This window comes from Grus americana, chromosome 1 (genome assembly GCF_028858705.1).
Source record: "Grus americana isolate bGruAme1 chromosome 1, bGruAme1.mat, whole genome shotgun sequence".
NCBI classification, from domain to species: domain Eukaryota; kingdom Metazoa; phylum Chordata; class Aves; order Gruiformes; family Gruidae; genus Grus; species Grus americana.
The window spans coordinates 202,273,254-202,285,914 of record NC_072852.1 but is presented as its reverse complement, the minus strand read 5'-3'; the positions used below and the strand labels follow the sequence as shown (position 1 = coordinate 202,285,914).

Genomic DNA, 12,661 nt, shown 5'->3' with positions numbered 1-12,661 from the left:
CACATAGTCTACTCACCAAGGAGAGTCAGAAAATAGCCTATTTACTATACTGACACAAAAGTATTCTCAAATCAGATGTTTGATTCTATTTCAACCCAATTAAATAAGAAAGCAACAACGATAATATGTGTTTCTCAGAATGATATGTAAATAATGCTTCTAAATTTTGCTCCTGGCATGTACCTGGCCTCAAAAGCAAATTCCAGAGTAGCTCCTTCTCTGTTACTTAGCTATAAATTATAATAAGCACAAAATTAAAGGGAAATTACAACTATCTGAAAGCAGGTTAGTGAAATGGTGAAGTAGCTACCATTCTTTTTCAGCAAAACAGCTACTAAGTCAAAATTGGCCATGTTATAGAGAAGTCAAATAAAAACAGACATGAGAAAGAACGCCATAAAATAATGAATGGCATTGAAAAAGTGTACCAGTGCTCCTATTTCCTATTTGCCTTCTCATACATGCAGCAGAGTTGAAGGCTGACCTTCTGTTAGTCTGCAGATTTCTTGGTGATACAGATTCATGTAATTTGTATTTGCAGAATAGAAGAAGGAACAACAGGAGAGGAGCAGCAGGTGGTTTGTCACACTGGTTTATAGATTTTGCATTTGCCTGTTAAACAGCTAGATGTCTTGAGTGCTGTCCAGTGGTTGATACCAACGAGGCCCTGGCTTGTTGCCTCTTGCTCCACGATGGCAGCCAAGCACAAAACTAGCAGATTGAAATGGACATTGAAAACCAACTGTAATGATATATTTGACATTTAGGGCTACACACATTCTGATTTTTATTAACTTACTCGGGTCACACAAAAGTAACTGTCAAATACTGTAAAGGGACATTTTTCACCTGAATATAGTACTTAAAAAACAAAACCAAACAAACAGAAAACTAAGATGAACATGTTTTGTTTAAGCAGAAAATAATTAAATTGGATAAACTGGATCTCTTTGTAAATACAGCCTGCCATAGCCTCTGCCATGAAAAACAATCATAAACAATGTTTGCATTCCGGGACTGCACAAAGAGCAAGGCAATACCGTGCTAGGTGATCCAAAAAACCCACAGTCCTTACCCCAAGGATCTCATAGTCAAAACAGGCACAAAATACAAACTTTGTGCATCAAAGCACAGTGTTAGGCACCATAATGCCTTAAATCTGTATTTTTCTATTCCACACAATCCACCAAAATAAAAAGATCTCCTCCAGTGACCCTTTCTTTCATCATCTAGGCATTCCCTCACTCTCACATGATTCACTTTATCATTTAATCCTCCTTCCATCCATAATCCTCCCAAGCAAAATAGGAAAACCTCAATCAGAGAATCCAGAGGTGTCTGTAATAATGAAGTGATTTAACTGTCCAGAGGCTCCTGCTGAGCTGACAACTACTCCTACGTGGTACTGTCCATGTTTGGGGGAGATGTTGGGAAGCTCCTTTTTCTGTTAGGGATTTCTTACATCAGATAATATGCTGTCATTGCAGATCCTACGGTGAATATGGGGACTGAGCCTATCCTGTCCTCACGCCCCTCTGCCTCCATACCCCATCTGCTAGCAACCTGACAGATGTAACTTCTGATGTCAGCCTGGGAACTCAGCAAATGAAAGTAAATGAAAGTAATTAGAATTGTCAATTTTCCTAATTTATATTCCCACACACCTACTATTTACATTTCTAAGCCTTGTTTCCTCAGCTTCATTCTGGAACAGACATCTCTGTGAGAAAGCTAATCAGCTACTAGATGGCAGATTTAATGCTCCAAGACTAATTGTTCTTTTTAATTTTTAAAACATACGGCTCCCTGCTCAGAACATAAGGGAAATAGGTGCTTTCTTCATGCATGCAGCCTCACACTTTCAAAGGGCACATACAAAATTGTTTTAACTCTGAAGTACAAATTGCCAAATGTGAAATACATAGCATGCAATTTCTAAATTCTCTTCTTATTTTGTTCCCCTTTGCCAGAGAGTTTTTCTGCTTTGTGTTCCTAGAACTTCACTGGTGTGCAAAATAAATGTATCTCATATTATCGCTTCTCTCTTCCACCTCCAGGTGAAAATAAGGTGTCAGCTCAGGAGGAGAGAGTGTGACCACAGACCCTGGCTGAGCCAGCCTGGCTTGGGGGTGGACTGCTTGTCAGCAAGGCAAGGCACCTGGCTTGGAGCCCTGTTTCTTCTGTTATCCTGCTGTGAGACTAGAAGAAAATTAACATGTCCCTCTGTGCTCCTGCTTCGCCTCTGTCAATTTGAGGTGTTAAACTCTTTGATGTGATCTCTGTCTGTGTGAATATATTGTGCCAACCTTCCCCTGGTGGATTCTTCCCAGGAAACACTGATCGAGTGAATAACGTACTAAACAGGCACTCTGGAGTCCTCTGCTCTGCTTCTGGGTAACCCCAGGCAAATTATCAACTCTGAGTGCTTATTTGCCCTTTCAGCACAGTAGGAACAATGATATTGACCACCCTGCAACACACTTCAAGATTTATGTGCGAGAAGCAATAGAAGACACAGACAATCCTGTGAAATGCCTAACTAATAATAACCTGTTCTTCTGCCCAAGTGAGCTGAGCCCCTGCTTCAACATGGTTGAGAGTTTCTAGAGTATTTTTAGAAACTTTTGCAAAGATATTCTCCCTACACAACTGCTTAGTTTCCTAAAACTGTCCAAGGTTCAGTGTTATTTCAGCTTTATCCTCTGAATATTACTATCATTTGTTCTGCTTAACAGGAATTGTTGATGTTTCCTGTCACTCCTTTCATGTTCAATTAGTGATTCTGATATCCTGCTCTCTCTTGATGACTGAGGGGTTTGAGTTTTTTCCAAAACTGGCCTGCTAGTCTCTTCCAGTTGTCAAATCAGGGAACTGGACAGCAGAAGCAAAGCTGCCCCAGCTTGCCTGGGGAGAAACACTGAGGTCTTGTAAAGTACAACAGCAGAGGAGAGCAAAGACCGCATTGCTCTTCTCAGTTTTTGCAAAGCCCCTTCCTTTCCAAAGAAGTTTCTGAGATGATTCAAACTCTTTATAGAGGACTTAGGTCTGCAACTGTGATCCAGCATAACCTCCATCTCTTTTCTTTGGACTTTCTTGCCTCTTATATCCTTCTCTGTGTCTTACAGTATAACTGAATGAAATGGGACATCAGATTTGCCTGAAGCTGGCCACAGCAAGTCACACTTCTGGGCATCTCTTCAGAGCTGGACTGCTTTACACCTGAACCATAAGCCTACAGGCAATCAGGATTACATCATCTTTCTTGGAAGCAGGGAAAGATTGAAACATTTCTGTCATCAGTTGTATTTCTTTACTCTACATTTCATTCCTGTTCTGTCTCTTTAATTATATTCTCACTGAATGAAATGAGAATAATTCCACTGTTTTCAGAGGACATTCTCCTGACCTACAGTGGTATAAGAAAACATTTTGAAATGAGCAATTACACGTCATATTTTATGGGATTACACTTCTGTGAAATGATGGTGCAGCCTAAGTAGCTCTAGGATGAAAAAACCCAAACCTATCACTGAATTTTACTTTCACTGCAAACCCACACAAAGAAAGGGGAGGAAGCAGAAGAGGCCCTGCTTCTCAGGAACTCTTTCAGCCTCTCTCCCCAAAGACGCATCCAGGGAACACTGACTAAAGCTGCTGTTTGAGAACATGAGAGAGTCTCCTACTGTGCTGTGCACCAACAGCTACTTCATTAGGTACACAATATCCAACGCTCTGCATGCTCTGGACGCATGCCACCCTAGGATTAAGTATGGATCAAAAGCTAATGAATCAAATGCCAACTCCACTGCCTCATCTTTAAGGATGGGGAAAAGCCTCATTTGTTGCACTGATGGAAGACAATACTTCTCTGTACAAAGACAGGTGTTTTGAAATAGTGACTGAGCGTAGGTACACACACATTCTGGAAAAAATTAAGGGAAATATGAGACAATATTTTTGAGAAAAAATTGGGGATTTAAAGAATAATTTTTTTCATCATTAGGCCAGGCCATGTGTTCTGTGGCCTCTGCCATCCACAAATTTTAATGGAGCTGCTGCTTTGCCTTTGATCAGTACATAATCCCTCCCAAACTGTGATTATATCCTTCTTTTTTTAGGGGTTTTATTTGGAGTGGGTTAGGAACCTTACAGTGCTAGGCCACACTTTCATGAACAGTTACACATGCATGCTTGACTTACTTCATACAATGAACAAATTCAATGAGAATAAACAAAGCTGCTTCTTTCACAGGTCCACAATTATTTAGAGCACTGGGAAGATTGGGGGGAAATCAGCTTATGACAAATCAACCTGGAAACCATCATCACTTCAAGGTACAAAGAAAACAACATTAAAAAAAAAGCATCACTGCATACTGAGGATGAGATTATAGGGTGACTTTTAGAAAGGTGAGCCAGATGCTAGCCTAAATTTTAAAACAGCTGGATTCACTTCTGTGAATGTGATGCAGGATACATGGCAGTGTCTCAGGGACATTTACAGAAAGATATTTCAAAGTATTTGAGCAGTTAGGGGCTTAGGGGATTTTGTGAGCACTGGACAAGGCAACAGGACACTTCCAGAAAGAAATGTAATGACTCTGCTTGTAATGTTTCCAGGTGACACATCTAAAAGAAGGGCTGCAAGTATGATGGAAGACACTGGAATTAAAAAAAAAAAATCTCTTAAACTGGAGAAATGGGTTAAAACCAGGATTCAAAACAAGGGCAATGAATATGCTTAGGCAGAACTAATCAAATGCAAAAAATACAGGCAGGCTAACAGATCCTAAGAAGATGTCCCAGGGTCTACAGAGTGAAACAGATGAACGTAAGCCAACGAGTCATGCTGTCATTAAGAAAGAAAACACTATACAGGACTATGTAACCAAGAATGCAGCTTGCAAAACACAGGAAGTAACCCTTCTGCTCTGACCACCAGTGTTCAGGCCCCAGATGGGCAAATCTGTTTTCTGTTTGGTATAACAAAGAGGTGGATCAATTGGAGAGAGTCTGGTGAAGAGCAATGAATGTGATGAAAAGTCTAGAAAATATGACCTACAAAAATATTTGAAAAAATTTGATTTACCCCAAAAGAAGAAAAATCTCAGGGTGGGGAGATGAAATTCTTCAAATACACTAAGAACTGATGCAAAGAACTCAGACCGTTCTACAAATCCAGTGGGAAAAGCTTTGCAGAAAAGGACCTGGGGGTCCTCGTGTACACCAAGTTGAACATGAGCCAGCAATGGGCCCTTGTGTCAAAGGCTAACAGTAGCCTGGGCTCCATTGATGAGTGCTGCAGCAGGTCGACGGAGGGGACCCTTCCCAATGCTCAGCACTGGTGAGGCCACACCTGGAGCGCTGAGTCCAGTGCTGGGCTCCCCGGTACAAGAGAGACATGGCCATGCTGGAGAGTGTCCAGTAAGGGGCCAAAAAGATGATCAAGGACTGGGGCATCTCTCCTGTGAGGAAAGGCTGAGAGAGTGGGGACTATTCAGCCTGGAGAAGAGAAAGCTCAGGGGCACCTCATCCATGTATACAGATACTTGAAGTGAGAGTGCAACGATGACAGAGCCATGCTCTCTTCAGTGGTGCCCAGTGACAGGACCAGAAGCAATGGGCACAAACTGACACACAGGAAGTTCCCTCTGAACATCAGGAAACACCTTTTTTTACTGAGGGTGACTGAGCACTGGCACAGGTTGTCCAGAGAGGTTGTGGAGTCTCCATCCTTGGAGATATTCAAAAGCCATCTGGACACGGTCCTGGGCAACTGTGTCTAGGTGGCCCTGCTTGAGCAGGGGGTTGAACCAGATGACCTGCGGAGGTCCTTTCCAACCTCAACCTTCTGTGACTGTGAATGAACAAGAAGTAAAAGGCTCAAATTGGAAAAAAATATTTTAATGTGGGATATTCTTCTATTGATAGGGACAGTGAGAATGGAAACATTAAGTGGTGAGGATAGTGGATACTGTGGAATTCTTTGCTTCACTCAGTTTACAACTAAACTAGTCACTCTGTCCTCTTGTACAGGCAACAACAGAAACAGGGGCTTCCAGAATAAAATTCACATGATCTATGTGAGTTGTCTAAGGGTCGAATGAATCGTGTCTCATGTAGAAATACCTACATTTCGCTGTTGTAAAGGGAGCACAAGGCTTGGACATAGATGCCTACACTAGTGAGTCCATCCCCTATCAGAATAAACTTACTTCATAGCAGTAAAGATATTCCTGTGTATTTAAAGACACCTAAATGTCGTTATATATTGAGGGAAGTACAAGTTGTCTATTGGTCTAACAGATTTGTATTTTAAATGCTCCAAATCTCAATTCAATTAGTTAAACAAAAACTTGATATGCCCATAAAGTTAACTCTGCTCTGTGGTTGGCTGACCACCGACACAGGCGGAACACATAACTCTGACCTTAAACAGAGAAAAAGGAACAGCCATTACAACCTCTCTAATACTCCAGCTCTGCCTGTAGAGTAGGGTAAGTCAGAGCCACAGCCAACAGAACCAAGAGTGGAGAAAGTTTCATGCAAATAAAAAAATTGATATTCAAATGAAGCCCCGATTCGCTATCTTATCTGTAGACAAAAAAAAAGCATCTAAATTCAATATAAAAATCATAACAAAACGCCAGCTTCCATCACACCTATGTTTTACTGAAAAAGCTAAGAGAAATATCTATCATCTCCACAGAAATTAAAAAAGATTTTTTCAATTGATGCCCAATGCATCAGCGTTTGCTCAGCACAACTCAGGACGTGCTCGGGTCCTTGCAAAAGTATAACTCTCAGCATTTGTTTACAAGTTTGGATTTCCAGCTCAATGCATTGTCAAAAGAACATTATTCCACACAGCAGCAAAGTGACTGTTACAAATTTCTGGTTATTTATAGAAATCCCTGGGGTGTTACATAATGTGCAACAGTCTCTAGACCAAAGTGAACAAATTTAACATTTTCTGTACGTTGTAGATACCTTGCAAACATAGAATATGAATGCATGGATATCACAGGAAACCCACCTTTAGGAAACCCAAAATTTTGGTGGGAATACATTCATGTTCTATAATGTAAAGGAGAAAGAGTGATAATGAGGGAACCATTAAAATCCTTCAGTTGTAAACCTGGACCTCCAAAGCAATTTCTTGATATCAAAAGAGTGCGGCAAACAAATTAGGGTTAGATAGGACCTTCTCCACATAAAGCACAGGTATGCATGGCAAATCAGAGCATGGAGCCATCTGTAAGTAAATGTGAAAGGGCAAGAGGTAAAGGAGATGACTCTATACTTTGCACGTTAGTCTGTCAAAGCAACTAGATAAACAAAAGAAAACGGTGGGTTACACCTGAAAAGATCACGATGATTTACAATTTCTCCTTTCTTGCTTCAAGACACAGAAATTGCTTTAAAGATGGTACTCCAGACTGCTTCTTGGTTAAGTCCAAGATAAATCTAGCCCTGAGGCATAAAAATAATGGGAAAATGATTCCTTGAAGGAACTCCTTTCTTCACAAGGTAGCAAAGAGCCATAATTCAACCCAATGTGTGCCTGAGTTAGTTCCCCTCCTGGATGCTCCCAAGCAGAGGAGTGCATGAACTCAACATGGCAGACGGGCAGAGCAGCCTGACAAGGTGCTGGTGCCAGGCTGCACGGCACAAAGGAACAAAGGACAGTTGCTAAAACAAGAGGAAGAAACTCACCAGTGATTTCAAGATCATTTCAAAATGCCTTTTAAAGTCAACACACTGAGATTAGATTGGATTTTTTTTCATTAATAAATATTGTCATATGCTTAATAATGATCTGCCAGGGTCCTGAAGGCACCATTGGTCTGACTGCCCCTGCCCATTTCCCTGGGGCTCCCCCCACCCTGCTCAGGGCCCAGGACCCCATGTCAGCCCCCTGGCACTGTCAGTCCCCGCCCCAGCGATACTGCAGCAGGACCAGTCTCCAGCTCCCACAGCCCTGCCCTGCCTGGCCATCAGCCTCGCTGAGCCAGGCCCACCGGCAGCCCCAAGGCCCAGCCAAGTCTTGGTCTGTCCCCATCCCCAGGGACGTGCCAATGCCCAGGGCTGGGGCTGCCACTGGCTGCCCCACTCCTGGCTTGAGTGGTTGGGATGGGCCCTGGCTGCCAGGCCCTGTCCATCCACCCTGGGGACCCCCATGGCTCCCTGGCTCCCACTGCACCCTGACAGCATCTCAGAAAAGATTTTGCTTAAAGTACCTGTCAGCATTCAAAGAGCATCTGGACGATGCTTTTAGTCATATAGTTTAGTTTTAGGTAGCCCTGTGAGAAGCAGGGAGTTGGACGTGACCCTTACGCATCCCTTCCAACTCAAGGTACTCTATAATTCTATGTTTTTCCTTTCAGTGAAAAATCTGTTTAATCCCTTGAGATGACTTTTAGGTCACATACACTTCGATTAGAGTGGTAGATTTTTAGGTATTGATAATACGTCTCTCTGCTGCTTCATTAAAAGCCAGGATATCCTATGCAGATATACAGCATACACCTTAATCCATCAACACAGAGTTATGAATGTACAGCATCAGGGTTAAAAAAATCTGTTTGTATTGGCCAGGAGCAGAGCAGTGAAAATACTTTTTTGGGAATGCCCATTTGTTTAGCCTAATATCTTTCTCTCCGATGCTTCTGGCAATTGGGTGGAGCTGGCCTGGCTTCTTCATGGACGGTGGGGCTTGGAAACTGTAGGATTTCTGCTCTCAGAGCAGTACACAGCGTCTGAAGTTATGGACTGTAGGAGCCTGTGTTGGGTTTGCGTGGCAAGGTTTTGATGGCGGGGGGGGCTACAGGGGTGGCTTCTGTGAGAAGCTGCTAGAAGCTCCCCCTGTGTCTGATAGAGCCAATGCCAGCCGGCTCCAAGACGGGCCCGCCGATGGCCAAGGCCAAGCCAATCAGCACCTCTGTGATAACATATTTAAGAAGAAGAAAAACACTTAGAGAGAGAGAGCTTTTGCAGCCAGAGAGAGGAGTGAGAAGATGTAAGAAACTCTGCAGACACCAAGGTCAGTGCAGATGGAGGGGGAGGAGGAGCTCCAGGCGCCGGAGCAGAGATTCCCCTGCAGCCCGTGGTGAAGGCCATGGTGAAGCAGGCTGTCCCCCTGCAGCCCATGGAGGAAGGATGAGGGGGTGTAGAGATTCCACCTGCAGCCCGTGGAGGACCCCACGCCGGAGCAGATGGAGGCACCTGAAGGAGGCTGCGGCCCGTGGGAAGCCCACGCTGGAGCAAGTTCCTGGCCGGACCGGTGGACCCGTGCAGAGGGGAGCCCACGCCAGGGCAGGTTTGATGGCAGGACTTGTGACCCCGTGGGGGACCCCATGCTGGAGCAGTTTGCTCCTGAAGGTCTGCACCCCGTGAGAGGGACTCCATGCTGGAGCAGGGGAACGATGAGAGGAGTCCTCCCCCTGAGGACGAAGAAGCGGCAGAAACACCGTGAGATGAACTGACCGTAACCCCCATTCCCCATCCCCCTGTGCCGCTGAGCGGGGGAAGGTTGAAGCCGGGAGTGAAGTTGAGCCCGGGAAGATGGGAGGGGTGGGGGGAAGTGTTTTAAGAGTTGATTTTATTTTCTCATTCCTCTACTCTGTTTTGCCTAGTAATAAATTAGATGAATTCCCTCTCTAAGTTCGGTCTGTTTTGCTCGTGACGATAATTAGTGAGTGATCTCTCCCTGTCCTTCCTTATCTCGACCTACAAGCATTTCGTTATGCCTTTTCTCCCCTGTTTCGTGAATAAGGGGAGTGAGAGAGCGGCTCTGGTGGGCACCTGGCCCCCAGCCAGGCTCAACCCACCACAGAGCCCCATGCAACTTCTCAGTGAGATTTATATTCTTGACATATAGTTTAAAAGAGACAGAAGGATTAACTGCTCTGAGAAGCTGCAGATTCTGAGAGATTCCAGCTTATGGGATAGTTCACCACTTTTTCATATAACTTTGAGTCAGCCAGGAGCATTTTTTAAAAACTCCTGAAAACCAGAAGCCCTGCTGCTTGACAGGAACCGTGAGAACAGTGGTAATAATAAACATACTCCAAACAGGAGGTCCCCAAGCCACACACTTGTATTAATGTTGCATTTCATCAAAAGCAAAATGCATTTTTTGTACTTACGACCCCACCACAGTTTGATTACAACAAATCAATCAAAGTGTAAGGGAAACCTTACATATTTAATATTCTCTCTGTGTTTATGTAAGACAAATGGAAAAGAATTACACTACATTTCCAATGAATGTATGTTAAACACTATTTCTTATTTTAAGTCTTTCCTGGGAAAAATAAATGGATTATTTTTGTTCCATTTTTACTTCCATTTTAAAAAAGGGATGGAGAATGAGAAAACAAGAATGTAACATTTTAGAAAGTCACTAAAGCTCTCTGAAAAGTTGGTTCTTCAGTTCAAATGAATCGCCATTAGCCTGATAAGGCAGCGAGGTGGAGGGTGACACAAATGCATATTCAGTTTGCTAACTTCACAGAGGTAAAATTTAGATTGGATATTAGGGAAAATGTCTTCACTGAAAGGGTTGTCAATCATTGCAACAGGCTTCCCAGGGAAGTGGTTGAGTCACCATCCCCAGAGGTATTTAAAATATGTGTAGATGTGGTGCTTAGGGACATGGTTTAGTGGTTGGACTTGGCAGTGCTGGGTTAACAGTTAGACTTGATGATCTTAAAGGTCTTTTCCAACCAAAACAATTCTATGATTTTATAAAAATTATGCTTGTTACAATTAAGTTACCTGAAATCATTATGCCAAATTAATAAAGACCCTAATACAATATTTATGTCTTCTTCTGCACCTTATATTTTAAGAACATTCACATGCATTATCTTTTATAATATAATTTATAATAGTTATTTCTTGACTTCCAAACACCTCTTCTTCAAAAGAAAACCTTTCTTCAAAAGAAAATCCCATAGCAAAGTTATGAGCATCATATTTTTGCTTTTGTTGGGGTGGGGGCAGAGGGAAGAAAGAACCTGTGAAAAAATGAAACTGTGGTTTCATTTCTTGACTCCCAGAGAGTACATGATGAGCCCACAGCTCCTGCCCCAAAAGCAGATCCGAGGGTCTGTACCACACCCTGGCCCCAGCTGGGTGCGTGTTCAACACACATAACGGCGAGTCTCTGGCTCGCCACTGGCTTTCATGGTGGCCAAGCTGGTCCTTACCAGGTCAGCCTTTACACAGACAGCTCTGAAGATGCTGAACGGCAAGCAGAAAATTCCACTTCTGAATAGAAGATAAAGCACCTTCATTAAGTACGTTTGTCTGCTCGACTGCATCTTTGAAACCTTGTCTCTCTTTTCTTTTTTGGAAATTATCTTACAAAGTAGCATAATTACCAGCACCCAGAGCAAGTTAATGCTCAGCACATTCCATTAGACCCAATTTTACAAAAAGTCAAAGCATCTGCAGGGAAATCTTTTTATGATATAAGTCTAATACAAATTAATAAGAATAATTTAAGATTGCCTTTAATTACAAAATTTTGTTGTTTTAAAACAAACATGTCATTTTATTACTACCTTTTGTTTACATCACAAACCCAGCATCAAAGATCTTTCAATTTGTTTTGAATTATTTAACAAAAATTTTCAGAACAGTTGAGTTATACAACAGCAGTAGTAGCTGATTGAAAGACACAAAGTCCTTCCTATAGTTTAAAATTCATCCTGCTCCATACATCTAGACCTTCCTCTTTTTTTTTGGTGGTGCAGCTGCCATACAGCAGTATGCAGTCATGACAGGGAAAAAAAATTACCAGGGGCTGAAATTCCTCTGGACACTCTACTCTGAACTGGGTCCTTCTTTCCTATATGTTGTGCAAACACATCACATCGCACCTTTCCTGTTCTTCTGAGCTTACACTGCAACATTCTTGACTTTAACACGCAGGGTAATGAAACAAGATTGATCACTAAGACTATCTGGTTAAAAATAAATGCTACATATATTCACATGATCAAAACTCCAATTATCTCATGCCTGTAGAGACCTTTATAATTGACAAATATTATTTGCTGGTTTGTTAAAGACAGATATTTTTATTGATTTCTAGCAACGTCAACCAAGCAGTATGATGGAGGAATGTGCCAGTACACTGAAGGCAGTGGAAAGGCTCCTGTTTTCCACAGTATTGTTACTTTTTGGATTAGTTCCTACTCTTTTCACCGTAAGATTTGTGCAGGTGCACAAAGCAGTCCTGCACCTAATCCTTCCACCAGCAGTATTCAGCTCCTAGCAAAAGCTTCTCGTTTGAATATGATCCGTCCCAGCTGCCTGAGATGATGTGCTAGCAGAAAGGACTCTTAGTCATTCTGTGATATTTCTTGCTAAATATTTTTCTTTCCCAAATCCAGGTTAGTTTGTTTCTTTGTGGAATGTTTTTTTATCAAAATGCAATGAAATGGTTAAATGAGAATATATGTTTATTCATGAGAACAGCAGGCAATGAGCAGCAGAAGCAGCTTTCCCCTTTGATCCGTGCAGAACAGATATATATAGCAACCATTAGGAGATGTGACATTTCATCACCAACCTAGGTACCTTAAAAGTCCTGTGATTAAAAGATCCCTTAGCCCATGCACTAACTAGCTTGCAGACATTTTTCTCCTTT

The 12,661-nt window shown here is 42.4% G+C and overlaps 1 protein-coding gene across 1 annotated transcript in view; it reads right to left on the bottom strand.

The window, feature by feature from the left end:
- Nucleotides 1-12,661, bottom strand: part of GUCY1A2 (guanylate cyclase 1 soluble subunit alpha 2) — a 180,433-nt gene that overhangs the window by 89,809 nt on the left and 77,963 nt on the right. The gene's annotated exons all lie outside the window — the stretch shown is intronic.